General features: G+C 36.3%; 1 protein-coding gene across 1 annotated transcript in view; it reads right to left on the minus strand.

The window, feature by feature from the left end:
- The window catches only part of ZBBX (zinc finger B-box domain containing), a 117587-nt gene extending 92141 nt beyond the window's left edge, over positions 1 to 25446 (minus strand). The window contains exons 1-3 of the mRNA XM_074330499.1: positions 25182 to 25446; positions 22677 to 22844; positions 9591 to 9746 (exon numbers count right to left, since the gene is read on the minus strand). The gene's annotated coding sequence lies outside the window, so the exon portion shown is untranslated. The remainder of the gene's footprint in view (positions 1 to 9590; positions 9747 to 22676; positions 22845 to 25181) is intronic.
- Between the last annotated feature and the right edge of the window lie 557 nt (positions 25447 to 26003).

The following is a 26003-nucleotide window of genomic DNA, read 5'->3' on the forward strand; positions in this document are numbered from 1 at the left end:
GAAGAATGCATTCATAAAGATAAATAGAACATATATTCTGGCTCTTCCTATGTTAAGGTTATAAAAATATATATCAGGTATTCCCATCCAAAAATAATATCCAAGGCTAAATAGAGTGAAAAGAAAAGAACCTTATAGATACAATCCAAACTTAAAAACCTCTTTTTTTTAACATATGTGGTACTGTAAAATGAGAATTAAGGCATGTAATAAATTACCCAAAGGCATCTTAACATCCTCATTTATCAAAGAAAATTTTAATGATGCTCTTTGCCTAAGATCAGAAATTAGCATATCTAGAAATAATTTTTCAACAAGAGGTGAAATAAAACAGATTTTCTACCCAACTCCAAGTTAACCAGAAAATTAAATTATTCAGAACACCCTGTTTCCTGAGTATCCAAATTATTCGTGGTTCTATAATAATTTCCTCAGTAATGCTGAATTACATTCAAAACTGTTAGGTTTTATTTGAATAAAAAAATTCCAAACACTCTTAAATAGAAGAGGCAATATCATAGAGTCCTTAGTCTTAAGTGCCAAACTATTTGCTACTATCAGTTTATATATGTGTTCCTATGTGCTCACAACCCCATGAATTTTTATTGAGGCTCTGCTACATGAAGGCACTGTGCTGAGAGGCATGAACGAGTCAAGGCCCAAGGACATTTGTTTTCTGGGCTCAAATGACATAGTGTCAAGTAGGTTATATAAGACCTACATATAAAAGCCATAAAACAACGTAGAAATTATAAAGGCCATCAAATTGATAGATGTAATAATAGAAGAAGTGAGAGGAAAGAGAGAAATCAAACTGGCTAGCATTTAAAGTGGGCTTTAAGGAGAAGCTAGGCTTACATATGATGATAAGGATTGGATGGACATTCTACACTGTAAGAACAGCTCTTGAATGAAACTGATGACTGGTTCCATTTGGTTGATATATAGATTATATGGATAAGGAAAAGTAGGCATAAGTTTGGAAATGTAGGCTGAGGCCCAGTAATGAGTGGCTTTAAATGCCAACTTAACACTTTTGGAATTTATTCTTAGGTAATGAGAGTCACTAAAAGCTAAAAGTTTTACAGGGCAGGACAGAAACTAAGTCTAGAAGCTTTGCTCAAAGACTTAAGGAGAGAAGGTACCAGAACAGGAGTAACCAAGTGGAAGGGTGACATCAGTCTACACAATCAAATAACTTGGTCTTCTTTGTTGTTCCTTTGGGAGACTATCTCATAACGTCAATGATGCAACCACTGATCAAAACATTTTTGGAATGCTTCTTTTGAAACTGACTGCAGAGTCCATCATACCCCCAACAAATACACAAATGTACTTCGGTGTGCTTCACTGAAAACTAAAAACAATATTGTCCAACAAAAGGGACTACTTTCTTTGTTCAATCAAACCTAGTTTCAAATTACTCTACATCCAGAAATCAAATCTAGCAAGAAAGGGTAGATTTTTACTGCCTTAGAGGAAATTCTGAAGGAAGTTATTCTCCGAAGATAATTCCAAAATGAAATTTCATGAAATAATTTTATATTGTAAGTAATATAGTGAGCATCATAAGACTAAGTGTATTTGTGCCTTCCATCAATAGGCATATATGTAGCTGCTCCCTTGTGACCCTTATTATAGGTACTGAAATCACAGTGGTAAATAAGACATGGTTCCTTCCCTCAACTCATAATCAAAGGGAAAGCCACACAAACAATGGCAATACCAGGACAAAAAGAAGTACTTGGGAACATCCAACTCAGACTCATTTTTCAACTACCAAATCCTATCTCTCAAAGCTAAATTTAGTATCAAAGAGAACTAAAGGTACCCCAGGAATGGAAAAGTAGGATTTTGTTTGCTTTTGGGAAGGGAGGATGTATTTTCTATGCCTTCTTTATACGTTAAAATCTTTATCTCATTTTTATGAAACAGAGGTTACAAAAGCTACCTTTAAAAAACCTCCAGGAATTATCCTGCTCCTGTAACATAGAGTCTATATCCCTTTTTGATCATAAACAGGAAATCCAACTCTTGGGCCTTGTCTACTGTCAGTAAGTTTTTCATGAAAAGTTCTAAAATGTTAACATTACCATTATTATTTAAAAATATAATAATAAAACAATCCCCAAAGTTAGTGTGTCTAATTATTTTAAATAATTTAAATTGACTTAATTTTATTTAAACACTGAAATATACAATTTTACAGCTGATGTACATATGCATAAAGCTGATCTGATAAACAAAGTCTGAAATGAATGAAGAAAAAGTCTTTGAATTTCATTAGGATGAGATGATTCATATTTATAGCTCTGCTTATAATGTGATTTAACCAATAAATGGTCTTATTCGGGGGGTATTTCACTTCACTGAATGCAATTAGTATGGCTTCTTCTCAATTAAGTGTTTTATCGAGTCACACACAAAAGCCAATTTTCTTGTATGAAGGAAAAAGGAAAATTTTAATTGTGAGTCATGCTGTTCTGCCAGTTTCCTTACATAAAACCAACAGAGAATTAGTCACCTTTCTTGGGACAACTAGGCTATAACAACATTAGTAGGAAGAATAGCAAAGCACAAAAATCTAGTCACCTAATGAACCAGGGAAATACAGATAAAATACCTATTACGCAAACCTCAGAGTTCCATTTGACCTTTGGTCATTCAATTTTTTTTCTTGTAATGAAATACCGAAAATTCAGTTGTTTGTGGAAAATTTTGTAGTTACTTTTTTTATTGGGCTGCATCACTTTTCTGTACCCAACCTTATTCTTCCCCACACATATACACACAATGTGACCCAATATTGTCCATGATGCTTTGATGATCTTTCTACACAGTTCTCATTCTGGGAATGCAAGCGAAGCACCGAAGGCAGCTGCCACAGAATGGAAACAAGGAAATTACAATGAGCTATAAATCTAGATCTCAGATAATTCATCAAGAGTTGTCCTAGCCTCCTAAAGAATTTATCATCATACCATGGGCAGAATGGGAAGTTTGGGAAATCATTGTTCTCAAGATGGGCAAATTTTAGTAACTGAAAACTTATCCAAGGTTAGTTGATTCTTCTAATGACCCAGATAATCTTAGACCTGAAAAGTTAAAAACCTATAAATAGGATTTTTTCTTTACTTTAGCACATATTTAAAAAGGGTCTAATAAGCAAGCTCTTTTGGATGGATTAAAATGTTTACCATAGTATTTAGAAATCAGAAACCCAAGCAAGAAATGTTAAATGAAAATAAATCTAAATAAAAATAGTAGTTTTAAAATTTTAAAAGAATTGTACCTTTAATATTTTCTCTGATATTACCTTTATTCTAAACATATATATATATACACACACACACACACACACACACACACACACACACACACACACACACACACACATATATATGTATTTTTTATTCCTTTTTTTTAAATAAGGAAAAGACTGATAATACATAATCCCTAGCATATTATCTTGTGCTTGAGTGGCCCACTAAATAAGTATAAGCCATTTTCTCCTACACAGGCCCTGAAAGAAAATTCAGTATTGACTTCCAAATTGCACTCCATCTTTCAGCCAACCCACCTATTTGATAAATAAACACTGCTTCAAGGCACTAAATGGTACTCAAGTCACCCAGTTTTTACATTCCATGACCAAGTTCCCTACAGAACAACTGAGAAAGTTGCCTTTAGATACAAGGGAAGGGGAAATGTTAGAAACTACCTTGAGAAGGACGTGAGGAGAGCATCAAAGGCTCTGCTTTATCCACAGCTTCTCTGATTTCATCTATTTTACATAATGGGCCTCTGGGTCAGATTTAATATAAAGAAACTTTTCTATAGCTTGAAAAAAACACTTGAGCTCTCGAGTTTTGGCTTTCGTGCGGCAAGCAGCCAGACGTTTTGCACAGAATTGCGGCAGCAAGGTGGACTTCTTGAGTCCTCCTCTGGATCTTACCACAAATGGAACATCTGTAACTCTCTGCTCATCTCGCAGAACAGCTAACAGACTCGGACGAGGATTACTTGAAGATGGGCAAATTGGGCAAGTAGGGGAAGAGGGAAGAGAGCGGAGTGGAGACACAGCCGCCTCCATGGCTGTGGAGACGTGGCCCGCATCCATGGCTGTGGAGACACGGCCAGCATCCTCAGCTGCAGAGACGCAGGAGATCCCAGGACTGAACAGAGACCACAAAACCCAGGAGGTGGGCTCTTTCCCTGCATCCCACAGCTGATCTCTCCCATCAAGAGGGCAACATATCCAGCATTTGATGCAGTAACCTCAGCTGAGACCTCCAGCTGGGCCCTAGGTCGAACAAAGGATACAAACTCCATACCTGGTCTCCTCCTCCCACTCTCCCAATCCTACCCCCACCCTTCCAGAGACTTTAGCTGGCCCCTGAACTGAGGAGTAGTTTCAGATTACAGAGGAGCCATAGTGCTCAGGTTCTGGGAAGACTGGCTTGCAGCTCTGACCCAGGGAAGAGGCGGGAAAGAGTGTGATTTTGCTGGGCTGGGAGAGAAGAGACCCCTCCATCTCCTTTCTGGCCTGCCTAGGGCAGGGCAATTACAACTGCAGAGACACTCCCAGGGATCAGCAGTAGGCGGCAAACGCAGCTCTGGGCTTTCAGCAGCTCAGAAATCTCCCACCCACCACACACACACACACACACACACACACACACACACACACACAGAAGAAGTGCCCTAAGACTCAGGAGAACTGGGCACAGGGCTGGTGGTGCTCACTCTAAGCGCACATACGTGCAGGCAAGAGCACAAACTGCACTGACTTTGTAGAAACTACCATCCAGACCTCTTAGCCCCACTCATCTAAATCTGTAGTCTCAAGGTCACTCTGGGCACCAGGTGACCGGCCCTGCCTGCACAATACGCAGAGGACTCTTTGGTACAGCAGAGGACAACCTGGAGATTATTTGGTGGGTTTAAGCCAAGACTCGCGCTGCTTGTTTTGTTTTGTTTTGTTTTTATATGTTTGCTATCTTTGCCTGTGTTGAGTGTGGGTTATCGGTTGTTTTTACATGTGAATATATTTGTTTTTTTCTTTGTTGTTGTTGTTGTGCTTGGTGGTTTGCTTTGTTCTTAAATTGCCCTTCACCAGGGCACAGCTTAAGAGGCACAAGATTCAACACACCCAGAGGCCAACTCCAGACCAAACCAGAGTACTAACCGGGTTTGACCTATAAGTGACATACCCAGAGGAAATTCTCTACAAGCACAAGAGCATATAGAGGCCAAACCTCATTTAAGCTGTCAACCCTCACTCAGCAGAACATCCTGCTGTGGGCAGAGCCAAATCTCACAACTAGTCAGCCAAAGAGTCAATCCCACCTACTCACAAGCCAAAAGCAATTAAAGATCAACTTTAACAGGACAATATACACAACACAAGAGTCACCTTTGGGGCACACGTAGAGGAGAAGAAGGAAGTGGTGCAAGTCAAACATAAAGGACACATACTACATAAGATAACCCAGCAAAAACTAAGAACCCTAGGGCATCTACCTAATACATCAAAGCAAACACAGAGAGTTAGCCAGAATGGGGAAACAAAGAAACATGTTCCAAATAAAAGAACAGAAGAATCCTCCAGAATTGGAACCAAATGAAATAGAGGTAACCAACCTGAGAGAGTCAAAGTTCAGAACACTGATGATAAGAATGTTTAAGGAGCTTAGTGATGACATAAAGAAGGATAGAGAAATCATAATGAACAACCAGTTAGAACTAAAGAATACAATAACTGAAATAAAAAAAACACACTTGAAGGAATTACCAGCAGGTTAGATGAAGCAGAGGATTGAATCAGCAACTTAGAAGACAAGTTAGCAGAGATCACCCAAACGGAACAAAAAGAAAAAAGAATAAAAACAATGAAGATGGTTTAAGAGACCTCTGGGACAAAATCAAGTGCAACAACATGCGCATCATAGGACTACCAGAAGGTGAAGAGAGGGAGCAAGGGATTAAGAACATGTTTGAAGTAATAATGTCCGGAAACTTCCCTAACCTGGTGAAAGAAACCAACATACAAGTCCAGGAAGTGCAGAGAGTTCCAACCAGGATAAACCCAAACAGGTCCACACCAAGACACATTATAGTTAAAATGGTAAAGGTTAAAGACAAAGAGAGAATCCTAAAAGCAGCAAGAGAAAGACAGAGGGTTACATACAAGGGATCTCCCATAAGACTATCAAATGACTTTTCTACAGAAACATTGAAGGCCAGGAGGGAGTGGCAGGAGATACTCAAAGTGATGGAAAACAAAGGCGTACAACCTAGATTGCTTTATCCAGCAAGGCTATCATTTAAAGTTGATGGAGAGATAAAGAGCTTCCCAGAAAAGAATAAACTAAAGGAATTTATTACTACCAAGCCAGCATTGCAGGAAATATTAAAAGGACTTCTATAAACAGAAGAAAGATGTAAACAATCTAACTACAATTTTTTTAAATGGCTATGTACCTATCAATAATCACTTTAAATGTAAATAGATTAAATGCTCCAATCAAAAGAAATAGGATGGCTGAGTGGATAAGAAAGCAAGACCCTTGTATATGCTGTATACAAGAGACTCACTTTAGACCAAAAGACACACACAGGCTGAAAGTGAAGGGTTGGAGTAAGATATTTCATGCAAATGTAAATAAGAAAAAAGCTGGAGTTGCAATACTTACATCTGACAAAATAGACTTTAAAATGAATATATTAAAAGACAAAGATGAGTACTATATAATAATAAAGGGATCGATCCGACAAGAGGACATCACCCTAGTAAACATCTATGCACCCAACATAGGAGCACCTAAATATATAAAACAGATATTGACTGACATAAAGACAGAGATTAACAGTAACACTATCATAGTAGGGGACTTCACCACACCTCTGACAACAAGGGACAGGTCTTCCAGACAGAAAATCAATATGGAAACAACAGCCTTAAATGACACATTGGACCACTTGGATTTAATCGATATTTTCAGAGCATTTCACCCCAATGCTACAGAATACATGTTCTTCTCAAGCACACATGGAACATTTTCCAAGATAGACCACATTTTATGCCAATTGTCAATTTGATGTCAGGTAATCAACAATGTTGTAAAGATTTTGTAGGGTATCCGATGGACACTTGTCTCGTTAGGGAGACCACCTCAGGGAAGATGTAGATGCCTGATCACTGCACTGTACACCTGAAGCTGAAGCTGAGAAATAATGAATGTCAACTACAAGTTTATATATATATATATGTATATGTACATATGTATGTATGTATATAGTTACAAGAAGTGGAGCACAGCATTAGGAATAGAGACAGTGGTAATGTAATGGCTGTGTGCGATGTCAGAAGAGGGATAGTGGATGGGGGGAGAGGGGTTGACACAGTGTGAGGAATATAAATGATAAACGTCTATTACTTTGTTTTGTGCACCTGAAACAAAGAAACAAAAAAACTTGAAAGGCACAACTATAAAGCAATATACAATTATTAATTCTGTATCAATTAAAAACTTTATATGATTACAAATAACAATGAAAGTGTTCAATTTATAAATCATACCTTTCAGAAACCTAAGCTCGTTCATATATTTAACCTATTCCACTCATTTTCCTACAACCCACTATTACACTAGGTGTTCACTTGTGAATACCTTATGAATGGGAAAATTAAGGCATTTGTCCAAGATTGGTGACAAAGCCAGAAATCACAATTTTGTTCCACTCCCGTTAGCTCTTCTTAAGACTTGAAATCTAAATATGGTTCTATATACTTAAAATGATTAATTCATATCATTCTCACCTTTCATACTCTTAACCTGTAGTGAAATGGAAATTTGGAAAAAGCACTGTTTGACATCAAATATTTTCTAAATTTTACAGCAATAAATTTAAAAACCATTAAAAATTGTTTGGGTGTCAGATTGCTTCCATGTAATGAGGTCACAAATTTTTGGTCTCTAAATAGTTCCCCATAGCCATAGGGAAGGAAAAAACAAAAACAAAAAACAAAAAAAAAACAAAACCTTGCTCTGCTTGGTACTTAACATCTTCCATTATTCATCCCAATCTTTATTTTCCACTACTCTGCTGGCCAAGTTTTATTTTATTCAATGTTCAGTGTGAAGGACATCTCTACCATGAAACTTTCTTCCATCAAAAGTGAGCTTCTCCTGTAAGGACATCCTGTGTATTACACTCATTTACTATTACTGCTGCCTTGTGTTATTTTGTTGTTGTTGTTGCTTTGCGTATATAGATGTTGTTTCCCCGAGTATCTCAAATATTTGAAGGCAGTCCTACCATTGATCTTTGAATTCCCAGCAATTAGTAGTGGGCCTACAAATAGTGTACTGCCAATAATAATGTGCTAAGTTTTAATTTTTTTCTACTGCTTTAAATTTATTGCACATATAAAAAAAATTTAAACAAACACATCATCCTCTTTTCCACTTCAACAAACCTTGTTTTCTTTTTTCCACATACCCTACCAGACTTTCAACAAATATACTTTGAACACCTCTTCTGTGCCATGTATCAGGTTAAGCACTAAGGAACAAGGTGGACCAGACAGGGATAGTACCAATCATCCCTGAACTTACACTCTGGTGAAAGAAAGAAGAAAAAATTAAAAACGAAATAATTGTGGAAAGTATTGTTTTGAAGGAAATAAACAAAGGACAGAGGTACTTTCAAATAATGAATTTATAATACCTAGTATAACCAGCAATATTACGGTAGGTCATGGCAGGCCTCTATGTAGCTTCTAAGATAAGGTAGTAGAGGAAGGGAGGCAGAGGGTTTTGTTTTTGCTTTTTTTTTTTGTGTTTTTGTGTGTGTTTTTCACTTGCCATTAGCATACAGTTTGTATAGTTTTAATACTGTGAAGCTTCAACTTTATATAACTTTTTTTTGAGAATTACTAACTTTGAATTTAAAAAGTCAGGGTTCAAAAAAAATACATAACTGAACCTATATATCTGAGCACCTCTAATGCTGATTTAGGAAAGAAAGAAGTTCCACAGCTTCTGAGTTCTCAGGAATCTGGTAGCCCTCTCTGCGACCCTTACTTGGGAGAAGTGTACTTACTTCTAGAATGAAGTGGGTGCATGTGGCCACCCATACAGAAAGGAGGCTACAAAAGTGGGTGTGACAATGCTTTTTCAGGGCACCAAATTTTTCATAAGGCGCAAATAAGTGCAAAGGATAAAAGAGGCTAGCATTTTAAAAGGGTGGGTTGTAGGAGTACATTCCTCAAGGTCCGCTTTCGCTGTCTGGGGTTCACCCTCGGTTCAGGCTTCCATTAGCACCATGGGCCGGGAAGTCGTTTGTTTATAGAAAAAAACTTTCAACTCCTGAGGTCAAGGCCAAGTCTTGCAGCCCACGGGGCTGGCCCTGTGTCGGGCACATGTCAGGGGCTCATCAAACTCCAGCGGACCGGGCGTCCCGGCTCCACTCCGAGCCCAGTCTCCTTTCCCGAGGTCCCACCGGGCTCCTCTCACTGCCCAGACCCCAGGAGCTCCCTCACTAAGTCGACTCCGCGGGCTCCCATCCGCCGCTAGCCAACTTACCTGGAGACCCCAGCCTGCTGCATCACATCCGCGGGCCCCAAGTAGCTGCCCAGAGCTTCCGGCCTTGGTCTCTTTGGTTACCGCGTTACATCGGTACCATAGCAACCACAACGCTTGATCCTGCCACTGCAGGCCCGCAGAGGGAGCAAGGGAGCCCTACCAAGAAAGGAGGAAAGGGAGTGAAAGAGAGGGGCTAGGAAGCAGACCCTGGAGCCTTTCTCCTGGAGGAGATAACAGTTAACTAACGCTTACTGAGTCCCTACTATATTCCAAGCACTATTCTAAGAGATCGATTTGTAATATCTAATTCATTCTAATAACAGCCCAATTTATATCTAAGAAACTAAGGAATAGAAAGTTTAAATAACAACTCAAAATTACAAAGCTAATGAAAGACAGACCCAAAAAGAATTAACCCACGCAGTTCAGAAATCCCACATACATGCTCAAAGGTCACAATAGAGAAAGTCAAGACTAAAACCTAGGTTTCTTGGCAAACTCAGAGCTCTTTTATCCTTTGTACCAAATTGAGGTATGACAATTAAGGTCGTGAACTCATCCTAGAAAAAGTGCTACACACCTCATTGCTGAATATCACTAAGGTCACCTTTGAAGTACTCCTCTTGGGAAGCTATGCACTGACACTAGCACCTAGTCCACCCTTCAAAGCAATTTTGGAACTCTTTTTCTGGAATAGCCATCAGAGCTGTCATCATATTACCCTTGATGTCCCGAATGTCATTAAAATAGCTTTCTTTCAATATTTCCTTTACTTTGGGCAAAGAAAGAAGTCATTGGGGGCCAGATAAGGTGAGTAGAAGGGGTGTTCCAATACAGTTATTTGTTTACTGGCTAAAAACTCCCTCACAAACAGTGCTGTGTGAGCTGGTGCATTTGTGGTGATGCAAGAGCCATGAATTGTTGGCAAAATGTTCAGATCGTCTAACTTTTTCACACAACATTTTCAGCACTTCCAAATAGTAAACTTGGTTAACTCTTTGTCCAGTTGGTATAAATTCTTAATGAATGATCCCTCTGATATCAAAAAAGGTTAACAATACCGTTGCACCTTAATTGTCAGACCTCGTATGTCAGGCGCTTTAAAGACAGAGCAGAAAAAAGAAATTGAAAATAATTAAGAGTTCAAGCTTAGGTAAGATGGTCCGGGAAGTATCTGAATGCAGGCAGGGAGAAAGAGATGAGCAGTCAGGGCAAGGAACATTCCAGACAAGGAACAGTAAATAAACTTCATTTCTGACCTAATCAATGGTAGTATTTTACATAAAACCTCTGATCACTTATGTACAGAACTTTTTTGCTTCAGAAAAGAATTCTGAAAATGCATTTACTGATGCAATAGTAGAATTAAACTCATAAAAATAATGTATAAAATATTGTGGTACATTTCAAAAGCATTAAAGGAACATTATCTTACTTATATTTAGGAGACTATCTTAGCTCATGTACAGTTATGCAAAGAAAAGCAGAGCCAAATGTAAACCCATGCCATGTTACATAATAAAATGAAACATATGAAGTATTTGTCTTTCAGAACCGTGATTAGTGACAAAATGAAATGAAACATATAAAAACAATGACACCTCTAGAGAGCCAATATCCTGAAGCAGAGTGCATTTAGCTGACACACCAACAATTCTGTAAATACTTTTCCATGTCTGTATCAGGAGCACAGTATTCCTGAGGGTTTTTGTAAATTCATGCTTCATTGTACCAGTGAGTACACAAGATTTGAACGCAAGATTATTGAGCTAAGGATATTTAATTTAAAGAGATAAAAATTACCCACAGGGAAGAAATTGAGAGCATAGACTTATTGAATTCAAAAGATAGCAGCAAGGTCATGCTGAAAAAGACACATTATCTGTCTCTCTCTCTCTCTCTCTCTCTCTCTCTCTCTCTCTCTCTCTCTCACACACACACACACACACACACACACACACACACACACACACTTCCATTAAGCAAGCCAAACGCATTAAGCAACCTTATGTTGTACTTTGTAGGCCACCTGCTGCCTGTAGGAAATTTGTGGCAGGTGTCATAACTTTGTTGGTCACTCACAGGTATTAAAATGTTTTTAGAAGAGAAGAAAAATTTCCAGTCAAAACTTTGCCTGTGATTTAGCACTAAGTTTTTTGGGGTTTTTTGTTTTTTTTTTCTTCCGCAGTGGTTGGGCCTGCTTACTGCAAGCAAGCCTGAAATCAAGGACCTGTGAGGAAAGGATTATGTTTCAATTCCTCATCATCCATTCTTGCTTTAGTCTTATTAATTGCTTGCATTAAGATCACAGGAAAGGATAAGGATTAAAGCAGCGAAGTCCTAACTTGACTTGTGCTCTGCCTGCCAGCTGTTTAAAGCTGTGGAAGAAAAATGGGTTCTACAGAAAGTGACCTCACAGGGTGATCTGATCATAAATTCCAAACTGGGCAGGTCATGGCGGGTAGTCATGCAGCAGGCATATAACTTTTTTAATAAAAGGTTTATCTTTGCCAAAAGCAAGCTCTGTCCATTGTTTCTGTGCATCTAGGTTAACAAATGTTTTCTGAAATGCCTCTTTTTAGACCCCTTCTTCTAAAGCTAGACCATCTTTTGAGACCCCTTCTTCTAAAGCTTGACCACTTGTAAGAGAGCACATAATCTTAACTATCCTGTAATTCCATCCTCACCATGCTTTTTCCTGCCTTCACATAATCTTCCTTATGGTCCCTTAATTCCAAGTAAGAGAAGCTGCAAATTACCATTCTAAAGGGCATTTTTCTCAGTCTGTTGTGATCTTGCTTCCAGACATATCTTGTTGGACTCAAATACGTTTTTATAAAAATTCTCTACAGGTCTGGACATTCTTACGTTGACTAAGCTGTCCGTTTTCCAGAGACCACTGGGGACCTCTTACCAGCATTCTATTAGATGCTGGTGATGCATTCTCCTCAGACCTTTGCTCACTGAGCCCCCAGGCATCAACCAAGTGATTAGTCTCCCTTCTCTCTGCAGGGTCTCAATAGTCCTGCCGGACAGAATTTTAAATGACTCACTTTCTGTTACATGTTTGCACCTTCCATGTCTGACCTACAAAAAGTGCTCTTATGTACTTTGCCCTGCTGTGCTGTGGGAGTGCAGGAAAGCCAAAATAGTCACTCCTCTTTGGCTCATAGACCAGCAACCGGCAAGCCTAACAATTGCACTTCTGACTCCTCAGATGGGAATCAAAAACCAGTCCACCGTATCCCCAACTACAGGGACCCACTGATGTACATCTTACCAGGCTTGAAATGACAGTCAGGGACTGTTAACTAACATTGTCCAAAACATAGAAATAAGATAAGGAACGTCTTTTCAATGCCTATTCTAAGAGCCCACTCAAAGATTACCTTATTCTCTCAGAAAATGTAACTTTTTATAATTATCATATACTATTCATAAGGCTTTAAAACTTTACATGTAACTGTAAAGTTACATGTTAATTGGTAGGCTTTATTTCATCTACATATTTCACATCATTTGTATCTATATATGCAAATACTTTCTGTCCTTCAGATAAAATAATCCCAGGGTTTAGGGTATTATTGCCCTGTAGTACATTAATCAGTTTTGTATTTAACCTAAAAATCACGTACCAATTTTTGTCAATGTTTATATATAGTCAGCCTATCAAATTTTTCTAATCCAGCTTTACTATTCTGGTGGTTCCTTCCTTAATGAATTAAATAAACTGTGAAACAAGTACATTCTATAGTTAGAGAACATCATGTTCTTAACTACTGAAATTATTTTTGATAATACCAAGCCTTACTCTTTTGAAGGGAGATGGAACACAAAATAAACCAGCAGCTTTCCAAAAGTAATCCACTTCTTGGCTCCTTAAACTCTTTTACAGGCAGAAGTCCAGGGTCAGGTCAGGCTTACAAAGCAAGTTTTCTATCATCTCCTTTTTACAAATCCTACAATGTAGCCTTCGTTTGAAAGGGAGCATCTACTTTGTTCATGCCTTGGCAGACACTGGATATAACATCTTATTACATACATATGGGATTTTTTAAATTGTCAAGGATAATTGAGCTTTAGAGTCAACATAAAATCACAAAAAGATTTCTCCAAACCTAAATTAGAATGATATAAATATATTTAATTGTGTCTGAAAGACTAAACTTAAAGAAAGTAAAAGAAGAAATTTGTAGTGAGGAGGTGACATTGTCCTTTAATAAATTTTTTTCAGCATTGTAATTTCTGGCTGTCATTCATGACACAGAATTCTTCAGCAAATAAATTTCCATAACAAAAGGCAATTATTACTGATGTTTCACAAGTAGAGGAAAATGATCACGGCACATGATCACTGTAATGTGCGGTACTTTCTCAATAAATGTATAGGCTTGTTGGGTGGGCATAGCTTCATTTAATCAGAAGTCAGCCAACACCTGTTCTATCTCAGACACTGGCCTAAGATGGATACAAAGGAGAACAAAGACTGCATCTCTCTCTTTGAAGAACCCACTGTCCATTGAGGGAAATGAGTTTACAAATAATGAATATGTAATGCCGCAGGTATGTATCTATAAAAAATGGGAGCATGAAATGTTTGCTGCCTGGCCAGAATTTCTGGATGGTTCAAACATAGTATTTGTAGCAGAGAGATAAGGATGAAAAGTTGTGCTGTGGACAAATTTAAAGGAACTTCAGACAGTACCTGTGCACAATAGAAACTCTAAAATTGTTTTTAAAACAGAAAATAATCATCTCTCTATGCTTATAGCAGCATCTTTCAAAGATTATAATTGCAGCAATGTGAAGTTGGAGCAAAAGGAGAACACAGAAGCAAAAGAACAAGTTTAAACTATGGCTATTTTAGTCCAAGATAGAAATGATGAGTCTGGAATAAATCAAGATAGAGGGCACAGGCCAAGTGAAACAGGTTCAATGGGATTTCTTCACCTCCGACAGAACTTGGAGACTGAAGAAATGGGTTATCGAGGAATAGGGAACAGTTCACAGAGAGTTGGAACCAAGAAGGTGGTGTAGAAATGAGTTCAGTTTTGAAGTTTTTACTTTTGAGATAGCAATAGGAAATGATAAAAATAAAATGTAGGTCTAGTTATTGGAAAGTGATGGGAGTGGGCCATATATACTAGAGTGTCATCAGCATATAGAGAGTAACCAGAATAAACTTAACAAAGGATGTGAAGGACCTATACACTGAAAACTATATGACATTTTTTTAAAAAATCAAAGAAGACATAAAGAAATGGAAAATATTCCATGTTCATGGGTTGGAAAAATCAACACAGTTAAAAAGATCATATTACCCAAAGCAATGTACAGATTTAATGCAATCTCCATCAAAATCCCAATGGCATTTTTTAAAGAAATAGAACACAAAATCATCAGATTTCTATGGAACCACAAAAGACCCCAAATAGCCAAAGCCATCCTAAGAAAAAAGAATAATGCTGGAGGTATCACGCCCTGACTTCAGCTTGTACTACAGAGCAACAATAACCAAAACAGCATGGTATTGACCAAAAGAAACAGACACACAGATCAATGAAATAGAATTGAAAATCCCGTAATAAACCCACATAAATATGGAAAGATAATTTTCGACAAAGGAGCCAAAAACATACCATGGAGAAAAGAAAGTCTCTTCAATAAATGGTGCTGGGAGAATTGGAAAGACATATGTAAAAGAATGATGATAGACTGCTATCTGTCACCATGTACCAAAATTAATTCAAAATGGATCAAAGACCTAACCATAATACCTAAAACAATAAACTGCACAGAACAAAACATAGATACTAAACTTATGGACTTTGGATTCAAAGAAGATTTTATGAATTTGACCTCAAAGTCAAGGGAAGTAAAAGCTAAAATAAATGAATGGGACTATATCAAACTAAAAAGCTTCTGCACAGCACAAGAAACCATCGACAAAACAAAGAGGCAACCAACCGAATGGGAGAAGATATTGGCAAACAATGCCTCCTATAAGGGGCTAATAGCCAAAATATATAAGAACTCATACAACTCAACAACAAAAAGACAATCTAATTAAAAAATGGGCAGAGGACCTGAGGAGACATTTCTCCAAAGAGGTCATTCAGATGTCCAATAGACATATGAAAAGATGCTCAACATCAGTAATCATCAGAGAAATGCAAATAAAAACCACTATGAGATATTACTTCACACTGGTTAGAATGGCTATCATCAACAAGACAAATAGTAACAAGTGTTGGAGAGGCTGTGGAGAAAAAGGAACCCTCATACACTGTTGGTGGGAATGCAGACTGGTGCAGCCGTTGTGGAAGGCATTGTGGAGATTCCTCAAAAAATTAAGAATAGAATTACCATATGACCCAGCAATCCCTCTCCTGGGTATCTACCCAAAAAATCTGAAAACATTTATCCATAAAGATATATGTGCTCCGATGTTCATTGCAGCTTTATTTACGGTGGCCAAGACATGGAAACAACCAATGTGTCCTTTGATAGATGATTGGATATAGAAGATGTGGTATATATACATAATGGCATTCTACTTAGCCATAAGAAAAGATGAAACACTGCCATTTGCAACAACATGGATGGATCTTGAGATTATTATGCTAAGCGAAATAAGTCCTACATAAAAAGTTGAGAAACATATGGACTTCACTATATGTGGGATATAAAACTGAAAGCAACAAAGGAACAAGACAAACAAAGAAAGAAACAAAAACTCATGGACATAGACAATAGTTTAATGGTTAGCAGAGGGTAAGAGGGCAGGGGGAATAGTAGATGAGGGTAAAAGGGGTCAAATATGTGGTGATTGAAGGACAACTGACTCTGGAGGCTGAACATACAATGTGATTTATAGATGATGTGTTACAGAATTGTACACTTGAAAGCTATGCAATTTTACTAACCATTGTCACCCCAATAAATTTATTAGGTTGGTGCAATAGTAATTGCGGTTAAAAAGGTTAAAAATTATTGGAAAAACTGCAACTACTTTTGCACCTACTTAATTTTTTTTTTTTTTTTTTTTAAAGAAAGACAGTAACAAAACCAAAGGAAGAGTTGAAAAATGTCCTGGTAGCCTTCAAAGAAGTATGGAGGGGGTGGTTTTGATAGAGACATTTATTCAGCATTCTTAACAAAGACTGGTATGAAAGCCATACTTGGACTATTTTATCCAACAGTATTTATTGCAGGGTCCTCACAAATGAGTTTGACAACCTGAATGAATGTATTCATATGATCCTCAATTATTCTGTTGTCATTCATACACTTACTTTCAAGAAGCATGCATTATGCACAGTGGTTAAAAAAAAGAGCTGGAATGTGTGTTGTCAATATTGATTCACCTATATTCAATTCATGTAAACAGGTCCAGAGTAGGTGAAGATAGAACTCACCTGATGAGGCCTTTAGAAAGATACTTTATTCTAACATAATACTGTTTTATTTTTATTTTTTTTTACTACACACTCCAAATTTAATATGAGGGTGACATTTCTTGGTTACATCCAGAAATTGATAAACTATAAAGGACACCAATAATCAGCCCTTCATCCCCTTCCCTTTGCCTGGAAATAATCTGTGAGCCTCAGCAGCCAAGTTTTCCTGTACAACCCAGCTAACCCTTGTAATGGTTTACAAGAAGTCCAAACTGACGAGTCAGATTTTCTCTTGTGAGAATGTATGATTGAAATTGAAAGAGAAGTTAGCAATATTCTACCATTGGACCACAAGAAGGAAAAAAAAAAAGGAAGAAAGGATAAAAGGAAGAAAAAAAGGAGGGAGGGAGGTAATTTCATGGAATTTTCCCTTTCTTGAGGACTAGCTACATACTAGCCTTTGGGTTCCATGATATATCCTTGTATCCTCAAAATAAATTTGTCTTTGTTTCTTAAACTAGTGTGGCTTGGTTTCAATTTTGCAGAACGAAGAATCCTAACTAAGATGACTGCCAGAACAATCGTAATGTAAAGTAACTTTTTTTATAAGGCAAGTCCAAAGTGCCGATTCCCAGATGATTCTTTTAAACAGCAGCAGAACATTAATATGTCTTTCATAATTTTAAATTAATATTCCTACGTATACAAAGACAGGAAAATGAGCTGGCATTCTTTTGAAGCCATTCCTTCAAAACAAAAGCTAAAATCTCTTGTTTAGTTTTTAATCAGCTTTATTTTTTATTTTGCTTTAAGTTTACCTGTGTCAGTTTCAATAGTCCACAATTATTTACAACAGATGTAGATTTAGGGAAAAGCTAATCTTGAAAAGAAAAAAGCTGGCATTTCAGAGAAAAAGTCATTCATTTCTGATCCTTGCCAAGTTTGGATAAGTGTATCCTACTGTCTTCTTGAGATTTATGCACTGTTAGTTGTACTTCATTTGGAAAATTTGCATTTTTCTCTCATGCACTTAAACTGTGAGGCACAAAACAAGAGCTACAAGGTTTGTTTGACATGAAATGTCTAAGTAATTTTCTTTCATCAACTTTGTTCTCCTATTATTCTTAACCCCAAGGGCAGATTTTTTTTCATCAGATTTTGTGAAACATTTTATAACAGCCTTACCTTTGCTCCCCAAAACATTCAAAAGGAGCTGTCACAACTCTCTCCATTATGGAACAAACTAGATTTCCCATACTTATGCTCACTGTGAGTTAACGTGATCTGTGCACCCATTTTCACATTAGTTCAGAAAGCCATATGTGTCTAACGTAGATAGCTTTCATGAAGGTGTGGAAGGTGTGCACATACTTATTGCGGACCTACTATGTCCCAAGGACTTTGATAGATAATGGATATAACCATGAACAAGACAGATTTGTATTCTGTCCTTGCAGACAAAACAATAAGTCTAGATTGTAGATACAGGTAATAAATAATTCAGAATAATAACTGCTAAAACTGTGTGAGAACACAATACTGTAGGAGCACAGAGGAAGGACACTAAGCCAACAGTTGAGGCTCAAGAAAGGCTTCCCAGCATAAATGATGCCCTATCTAAATTTGGACCAGATAGTTGAGTAGGAGCTCCAGACAGGTTTGGGATGGGGTGTGGGGGGGTGAAATTAGGAAGTGTTCTGTGTTGAAAAAATAATGCATATGCAAACATCCCCACAGTGAGTCAGAATATGGTAAGTCTAGAAATCTAAACATTTCCAGCATTACTGAAACATGAAAGGGACTTAGAAGTGGGGAAATGGAAAGGAAAAAAGTGGGAGTCATACAACTCTGGCAAAGAGGAGACTAATTAAGAGGGTATTGCTATAGTCTTGTAGGTCCGAGGGGCCTAGGCCAAGATAGAGGAAGCAAGATTAAAGACAAGTAAAAGGATTAATATTTATGTTGAAAAATTCATAAGTGGATTTGGAATTGATTAGATGAGAGGGTAAGAAATGAAGGATGGTCCCCAATACATATGTATAGGACTGAAGATAGAATTTTTTCATCTATGTTCAGGAGAGATGTTGGTCTATAGTTTTCTTTTCTTGTAATGTCTTTGTCTGGTTTTTGTATTACGGTAATGTGGCCTCGTAAAATTAATTAGGAAGCATTTCCTCTGCTACTATCTTCCCATTGAGATTGTACAGGATTGGCATAATTTCTTCCTTAAAGTTTTGGTAGAATTCACCAGTGAATCCGTCTGTGCCCGGTGCTCATTCTTTTGGAAGGTTATTCATTATTGATTCAATTTATTTAATGGATATAGGCTTATTCAGATAGTCTATTTCTTCATGTGTGTTTTGGCAGATTGTGTCTTTCAAGGAATTGTCCATATCTTCTTGGTTATCAAATTTGTGGGCCTGGAATTGTTCATACAATTCCTTGATTATTCTTTTCATGTCCAATAGATCTCTAGTGACTTCCCTTTTCCTAGTATTAGTAATGTGTGTCCTTTCTCTTAGGTAGCCTGGGTAGAGTCTTGTTTAGTTTATTATTCCAAAGTACCACCTATTGGTTTCTTTGATTTTTCTCTGCTGATTTCCTGTTTTAAATTTTATTGATGTCTGTTCTAATTCTTATTTATTTTCTTCTGCTTATTTTGGATTTAATTTGATAGTATTTTTCTTTCTATAGGTTGAAACTTACATGATTTATTTCAGATTTTTCTTTCTTTTTAATGCATACATGAAACACTATAAAGTTCCCTCTGAGCACTGCTTTCACTACATCTCACAAACATTGATAAATTATGTCTTCTTTTTCATTTAGCTCTCTCTCTCTCTCTCTCTCTCTCTCTCCATATATATATATATATACACACACACACACACATATAATTTCTCCTGAGATTTCTTCTTTGAACCATGTGCTATTTAGAGGAGTTTTGTTTAATCGCTATGTATTTGAGGATTTTCCAGCTATCATTCTGTTACCAATTTCGAGTTTACTTTCATTGTGGTCTGAAAGCAGACATTGTATGATTTCTACTCTTTTACATTTGTTAATGTGTGTTTTTATGGCTTAGAATGTAGTCTATCCTAGTGAAAATTCCACGTGAGCTTTAGAAGAATATGTATTCTGCTGTTGTTGGGTAGTCTGTAGATGTTCTTTATATCCAGTTGATTGATGGTGTTGATGACTTTAACTGTGTCCTTACTGATTTTCTGTCTGTTGAATCTGTACACTTCTGAGAGAAGGGTGTTGAAGTCTCCATTTATAATAGTGGATTTGCGTATTTCTATTTGCAGGTCTCTAATTTTGGTCTCACATATTTTGACACAGTTGTTAGGCACATAAATATTAAAAACTGTTACATCTTATTAGAGAGTTGACCCATTTCTCATTCTGTAATGGACCTCTTTATTCTTGATAACTTTTCTTGCCCTGAGGTCTGCTCTGTCTGAAATTAAAACAGCTATTCTGCTTTCTTTTGATTAGTGTTAGTATTATTTATATTTGTCCATACATGTATTTTTTAATTTATATGTCTTTATATTTAAAGTGTGTTTATTTTAGACAATGTGTAGTTGGGTATTGGTTTTTGACACATTCTAACACCCTCTGTCTTTTAATTGGTACATTTAGACAATTCACCTTCAACGTGATTGTTGATATATTTGGAATAATTTCTATATTTTTTACTTTTTTCTATTTGTTGCTCTTGTTCTTCATTCTTATTTTTTCTTCCACTCTTTTTCTCCTTTTTTTTGGTTTGAATTGAACAGTTTATATAATTCCATTTTTCTCCTCTCTTGGCATATCAGTTATGCTTTTTAAAAATGTTTTTTAGTGTGTCCTAGGGTTTGTAATATACATTTACAACGAATCCAAGTCTACTTTCAAGTAACACTATACTGCTTTACAGGTAGTGTGAGTACCTTATAATAACAAAATAATTCAAATTCCTCCCTTGCTTTCATTGTATCATTGTTGCCATTAATTTTATTTATATATAAGCATATATATATCTATATATATACACATATTCATATATATTTATTTATATTTATATATATATAATATATACTTACAAAATTGAATACATTATTGATATTATTTAGAACAAACTGTTACCTGTTAGATCAATTAAGAATAATAAAAATAAAAGTATTTATTTCACCTTCACTTATTCCTTCTCTGGTGCTCTTCTGTTCTTTACATAAATCTCTTTCTGACCTATATAACTTTCCTTCTCTCTAAAAAACTTCTTTTAATATTTCTTTCAATGCAAGTCTACTAGAAACAAATTCCTCAATTTTTGTTTATCCGAAAAATTCATTTCGCCTTCCATCTTGAAGGATAATTCTAGGTTAACTTTTGAAACTATAGAATTCTAGGTTGGTGGGATTTTTTTTTCTCAACAATTTAAATATTTCATTCCACTCTCTTCTACCTGATTTCGTTTCTAAAGAAAAATCAATATAATTCTTATCTTTGCTCTTCTCCATGTAAGGTGTTTCTCTTTTTGGCTTCTTTTAAGCTTCTTTTGTTTGTTTGTTTGTTTTTATCTTTGATTTCCTATAATTTGAGAATGATATTCCTATAGTTTTTAGGCATTTATGCTGCTTGGTGTTCTCTGAGCTTCCTACATCTGTACTTTGGTGTATGACATTACTTAGGGGAAATTCTCAGTCATTGTTTCAAGTATTTCTTCTTTTCCTTTCTCTCTTTCTTCTCCTTCTGGTATTCCCATTACATGTATGTTCCCCTTTCTACATCTGTCCCACAGCACTTGGATATTCTGTTCTATAAATTTTTTTTCAATGTTTTAGCTGTTTGTTTTCCAGTTTTGCAGGTTTCTACTGAGATATCCTCATGCTCAGAGCTTCTTTTATCAGAGATATGCAGTCTACTAATAAGCCCATTAAAAGTATTCTTCATTTCTGTTACAGCATTTTTTATTTCTAGCATGCTTTTGGCTTCCTTCTTAGAATGTAATCTCTGTGCTTACATTACCCATCTGTTCTTGCATGATGTTCACTTTATTCATTAAAGCCCGAAATATCATAGTAGTTTTAAATTCTCAAGCAGATAATTCCAAGATCCCTGCCATATGTGAGTCTGGTTCTGATGCTGATTCTGTCTCTTCAAACTATGCTTTTTTTTTTTTTTTTCACTTTGAGAGTGCCTTGTTTTTTTCTGTTTGTTTGTTTGTTTTTTGTTTGTTTGTTTGTTTTTAAATAGCTGACATGGTGTGTGGGTAAAAGGAACTGCTATAAATGGGCCTTTAGTAATGTGGTGGAAGGTATGGGAGGAGGGTAAACATTCAAGTCCTATGATTAGGTCTCAGTCCTTTAGTGAATCTGTGCATGTGGACTGTGTACTTCTCATGTTTTTCAGTTGTTTCATTACCCCTTTAGGTGGGACAGAATGCTAAAGCCAGCTGGAGTTGGGTATTCCCCCTCCCCCAGATCAGTCAGGCTCCAAAAAACAAACAAACAAAAAATCCAGAGGTTAGATTCTGTGTAAATAATTTCTCCAAAGTGTAGACCTTAAGAACAGAATGCTCTGTCATATTTTAAAATGGTTTATCTTTCTTTTCCTCTGCCCCTGCAGGAAGCATGAAGGGATTTCTCCTCATTATTTATTGTGAAAACCTGGTAGAATTTCAGGAGGAAAAACTCACAAAAGCGTGGAGTTCCTTTGGTGACTGGGTCCCCCTGGAGTTTTTAATTCCCTGAGTTGTCCACACTGCACCTCCAGCAATTCTTAAATTACAGTTCAGGCTTCCATACTTTGGCACTGGTTCCCAAGCAGGTCTCAGTTCCTTTAAGATGTGATTCTCTGTATTTGCCTGTAGGGATTTACAATACAATTAGGGGGCAATGCCTTGCCCTGTGACCTCACTTCTCTCATAGATCTAAGAAGCGTTGTTGATTTTTCAGTTTGTTCAATTTTTTACTTGTTGTTAGGTCTGAATGGTGACTTCCAAATTTTTACATGCCATACTAGAAACCAGAATCCTCTGTTCCTGTTTGTCTTTTTACATAATTAATATGTGAAAATCATGTCTTCAATTTCCATTTACCTCTTAGCGAGTTTGAACATTTTCTAATGGCCATTTGTATTTCTATTTCTATTGCTTCCTTTTAACATAATTGATTTTTAATTGTTACCACTCAGTCTCTTCTGTGATAAGGCCATCTTTTCTTTTACCCAGCTTTATTGAGGTACATGTAACATACATACAATAAATTATACATATTTTAAGATTACAATCAGTGAGTTTTGGAAAAATGTGTATACTTGTGTAACCACCACTAAAGTCAGGATATAGAAAATATACATCATCTCAAAGAAGTACCTGCTTGCTTCTGTTGTCAATACCCCAGGGAACCACTGATCTGCTTTCTGCTACTATGGAATAATTTTTCCTGGTTCAAAATTCATTGTAAATATAAATATGCACTCCTTTGTGTAAAGCTTCTTTCCCTCAGCATAATAGTTCAGAATTTTTTCTGTGTTGATGTGTGGATCAGCACCTTGTTCTCTTTTGTTGCTGAAAACTATTGCATTGGATAGATATACCACAATTTGTTTACATATTTACCTATTAGTGGACATTTGATTGTGTCTAGTTTTGGTTTCTTATGAATAAATTTGCTGTAAGCATTTGTGGGCAAATATGACAGTTCCATTTGCCACCACTTATTTTGTGAGCATAACCTGGAAATCACATGTGTGACTTCAGTCTATATCCCATTAAACAGCGTTTAGTCATGTGACTACACCTGACTGTAAGGAAAGTTGGAAATACAGTCTGTAGCTGAGGTGCCAGGTGCCCATATAAAACTCAGGGTTTCTATTACAAATGGAAGAAAGACACATGGGAATGTCAGGGATCGACTTCATGTGAAGTGGAGAAATCAAAAATGTTTTTTAGATTTTGGGTGGATGTTGGTGCCAGTGAATGATTTGACATGTTAAATTTAAGATTTTAGACAACCAAGTAGATGGATGAGCAAATTGTTCACTATACCATTCTGGTATATTTCCAGCAGGAATCAAAACTGAAAATAAAAATTTAGGAATCATCAACATATAGATGGAATTTAAAGCAATGGGATGAGATGAAATTATCTAGGAAGCAAATGTAGGATATGTTATCTTTCCTATACAATGATTTCACAAACTGTTTTCAGAAACCAAGCTAAGTATAAATATAACTAGCAGAATGCTAATTAGCCAAAAACAAAACAAAATAAACAAACAAACAAAAAATGTTTCACCTCTGTTCTCTGGTAAAGCAGTAAACCACTTAAGGATTATATTATTTCCAGCCTCTCTGAAAGTTAGGTATGACTGTATGACTAAATTCTTACCTATGGAATGTGAGTGATATAGTCTCCTTATCAATCTGAATTCCTATCTCCAGGTAGACTTTTATGTAAAAGTAAAGGTTAACGCCTATCTGATTTAAGCCACTATATTTTAATATTTTCTAGCAATTTAAGGCTTACCTTAACATTCATGAAGCATATTTAATTATTTCTTATGCTCAGCTAAACAAATCTCTATTGCCAATTATTTTAGTCATTTTTTATTGATTTTATCACAATCTTCTTTATTTTTTAGCATTACTTATTTGGGTTTAGTTTTCAAAAAATATTAGGACACTAGTATTTCTAAACTGCTCCAAGAAATAAAGTAATGATATTATCTTGCAGAACATTAATGAATATTTTCTTCATGTACTTGTGATTCTTTCCAGTCATCGCCTCAATTAATTCTTGAAGCTAAAGTTAAAAAATAAATAAATAAAAATAAAAAAGCTAATGTGGTTGTCCTCATTTCACTGAAGAGGAAACCGAAGTAGAGATATTAAATTCTTTGCCGATAATAGAAAACCAAGTTAATGGAAAAGGTGGAAGTAAAATGCAATTATCTAACTTCTGTCTTTATTGAACTATTGGATTACAAGTCACAACCAATTAAATACATGATACAAGAGCTAAGAAGCATAACATTTGTATCATGTAGATGGCCCCAAAAAGCCCATCAGCATTTTGTAAAAAGTTTTTTAACACTTTAAAAATGAATTTTATTGACCTTTTTCACTAAGTTTATACACACACACACACCAAGTTGGACATTTAAGTTCATAAAATCATCCTAGAAAAGTGCTATATACCTCATTGCTGAATATCACTATGGTCACCTTTGAAGTACTCCCCTTGGGAAGCTATCCACCAACACCAGGGCATAGCCCACCCTTCAAAGCAATTTGGAATTCTCTTTCTGGAATGGCCATCAGAGCTGTCATTATATTACCCCTGATGTCCTGAAATCATCAACATGTCTTCCTTTCAATATTTCCTTTATCTTCAGATAAAGAAAGAAGTCATTGGGGTCCATATCAAATAAGTAGGGAGGGTGCTCCAATACAGTTATTTGTTTACTGGCTATAAACTACCTCACAGACAGTGCCACGTGAGCTGGTGCATTGTCGTGATGCAAGAGCCATGAATTGTTGGTGAAAAGTTCAGGTCATCTAACTTTTTCATGCAGTGTTTAGAGCACTTCCAAATAGTAAACTTGGTTAACTGTTTGTTCAGTGGGTACAAATTCACAGTGAGTAATCCCTCTAATATCAAAAAGGTTAGCAACATCGGTGTAACAAGGTCACGAACTTAATTGTCATATCTCGCGCCTAAGAGTGTGTGTGTGTGTGTGTGTGTGTGTGTGTGTGTGTGTCTGTGTAGACTTACAGATAGGGAAAAATGTGAAAAATATTTTTAAATAGAAAATATATTCTAAATTTTCCATACATATTAAAAGCTGTTTATATATTTATACGTGGATGCATTTTCTTCCAGCCGTTTCTCAATCCACATCATTAATCATTTAATTTTCACATGTTTGTGATCAAATATAAATTTAGATGGCTTCTATTATATATAGTGTTTCTCAACACAAGTGAAATTCAGCAGAAATCCATTGGGTGGAGTTGTAT

This window comes from Rhinolophus sinicus, linkage group LG01, assembly GCF_036562045.2.
Source record: "Rhinolophus sinicus isolate RSC01 linkage group LG01, ASM3656204v1, whole genome shotgun sequence".
NCBI lineage: Eukaryota > Metazoa > Chordata > Mammalia > Chiroptera > Rhinolophidae > Rhinolophus > Rhinolophus sinicus.